This window comes from Otolemur garnettii, unplaced genomic scaffold, assembly GCF_000181295.1.
Source record: "Otolemur garnettii isolate 467f Iridium unplaced genomic scaffold, OtoGar3 scaffold00163, whole genome shotgun sequence".
In the NCBI taxonomy this organism is placed as follows: domain Eukaryota; kingdom Metazoa; phylum Chordata; class Mammalia; order Primates; family Galagidae; genus Otolemur; species Otolemur garnettii.
In genome coordinates, this window is record NW_003852558.1 from 1,755,712 (window position 1) to 1,758,497 (window position 2,786).

The following is a 2,786-nucleotide window of genomic DNA, read 5'->3' on the forward strand; positions in this document are numbered from 1 at the left end:
AAAAAAAAAAAAAAAAAATCCCCGGAGCCGAAAATTAGAATCTTAAAACAATGGCCTAGATCCTAGATTTTTAAAACAAGAGTGCCAAAAAATTCACATTACATCTTGATTTGTCCTAGTTTTAATGTAGATTATTATGTCCAGATAACTTCAACCCAGTTAAGCCCAATAAAACTCAACACTTCATTTAGTAAATGACACCAAAAATAATCTGACAATAAAAGAGATCTAGAAATAGAACTACTAGTGTGTTTTCACAAACTTATCCATTTGCATTATTATTCCCAGGGTTCCTTTCTAGTATCACTTCTCTGCCTGAGAAATGTCTACGGGGCCTGTGATTTCAGTCATTTTCTAAAACAGTTCTGACAGCAACTGGGGAGACATTGCAGTGTGGTGGCGAATAGGTAGAGCGTTGGGAGACAGACCACGGTCACCTTACCTTGTACATCAGTTTATTCTTCTGTTCAAGAGGATATTAAATGTGATGGTTTGTATTTCAATGTAATAATACATACAAAGCCTTTTACATAGGGCCTGGCCTGTGGTAGGTCTCAGGTAGTACCATGTTAGCTACTGCTAGTTTCCTCCCAGAACTCTTTTCTATGCTCCTTTCCCTCCTTTCACCTCTGCCAGTTCCCCCACATTGAACATGTTGCACCCTCCCTAAATCTAATGATCCCTGAATCTATACCACTGTTTGATTAATCACTTCTAGCAGCTCAAGCCTAGCACCTAGTCCACATTCATATTGTCATGCATCACCTCGCAACAGGGATATATTGTGAGAAATGTGTCATTAGGCGATTTCATTTTTGTGTGAACATCATAGAGTGTACTCACGTAAACCTAAATGGTCTAAGCTATACGTATGGCCTATAGATTCTAGGCTACAGGCCCGCACAGCACATTACTGTCCAGAATACTGTAGGCAATTACAACACAATGGAAAATATTTGTGTATCTGAACTTATCCAAACATAGAAAGGGGTACAGTAAAAATGTGATATTATGATCCTAAGGAACCACCATCATGTCACACATGCTATCCATTGTTGAAACATCACGTGGTGCATGACTGTACTTGTTGAACGTTTTGAAGGAGTATATGCCAATCACACCAGCCATCCACAGGCAAGCCCCCCACCTCTGTGCCTTTCCATAGACCATTTCCTCCCCTGCCATCTACCTTCCCCTTACCTGGTGAATAAATCATCCTTCAAGTCATGCAAAAATCACCTCTTCTAACTCCTGAGCAGGCCAGTGTTCATCTCTCATTGCTGTCTTCTCTGATATTGTGAGTATGTTAGAATTCTTTGTTTCTTAGTCTACCAAACAGTGCATTGTCTAAGGGCAGGCTCGGTGGCTCATTTATCCCTGTAGTCCCATCATCCAACAGCAAATGGGACAGTAAATACTTTTGGAATAACTAGATGAGTTTACACTTTTGTAAATGACTCTACAGTAATCAGAATTCCATTCTCTTTGATTCAGATCATTAGAGTTTATTGAAAACTTTATCTCTGCTGTAACTTTTTCTTATAACTGATTTTAAGACATTGGTAAACCCCAAATAGAATGAATTTTTTTTAATCATAATTATCAGAGAGAGACTTCTTTTTAACTTGAATTGGCACTTTCAATTGCTTGATATATGGCATCAGTACATGAAATCATCTGAGTGATACAAAAATCCACACATAAATCTATGATCAACTTAGGATTCACTTTAAATAAAATATTGTACAGGAATTTAAAATAGTGGCTATTTACAGAGTAGCGAGGCTACTGGCAGCTGATTAAAAACATAGCAACTAGCCAAGCACTGTGGCGGGCACCAATGGTCCCAGCTACTTGGGAGGCTGAGGCAAGAGAATAGCTTAAGCCCAAGAGTGTGAGGTTGCTGTGAGCTGTGACTTGACAGCACTCTACCAAGGGTGACATAGTGAGACTCTGTCTTAAAAAAAAAAAAAAAATAGCAACTAGTTTATCAACAAGTCTTTACCAAGCACCTCTGCAGTCAAATATTCAACCATCCAAAAAAAGGTAATGCTTTCAGATTCATCATGATCAAGTTTGAACACTGAATGAGAAAGATCCCAGAATCTAAAATTAGTTTCTCTTCCATTTGTCTTCTCATTTTTTATATTATAATGTCCTTTTCTTGACATTGATTTTCCTATACAATGCATCTAACCCCTAGCACCACCATGCATGTTACTTTCCTTTATTGCTTATATCTGAACTTTTGTTAGTTGGAGGAATCTCACTTTGTTCCCCTGGGTAGAGTACGTAGTACTATAGCTCATAGCAACCTCAAACTCTTGGGTGCAAGCGATCCTCTTTGCTCAGCCTCCTAAGTAACTAGGACTACAGGTGTCTGCCACAACACCCAGTCATTTTTAGAGACGGGGTCTCGCTCTTGCTCAGGCCAGTCTGAACTCCTGAGCTCCAGTAATCTACCTGCCTCAGTCTCCCGGAGTGCTAGGATTACAGGTGTGAGACCCCACACCTGATACAAACATATTTTTAATCACTATATACTTTGTGCTTCTTCCACTATACCTTAAGCTCCTTGAAGCTTGTTAACAATTACTGAATACCTACTATGTGCCAAGTACTATTCTTGGCCAAGTGACAGATACAGAATAAAAAAACTCTGCAAAGTCTTTGTCTTCATGGAACTTATAGAAAAATGAATGAGGCTCGGCGCCTGTGGCTCAAGTGGCTAAGGCGCCAGCCACATACACCTAAGGTGGCGGGTTCGAATCCCCAGCCCGGGCCCG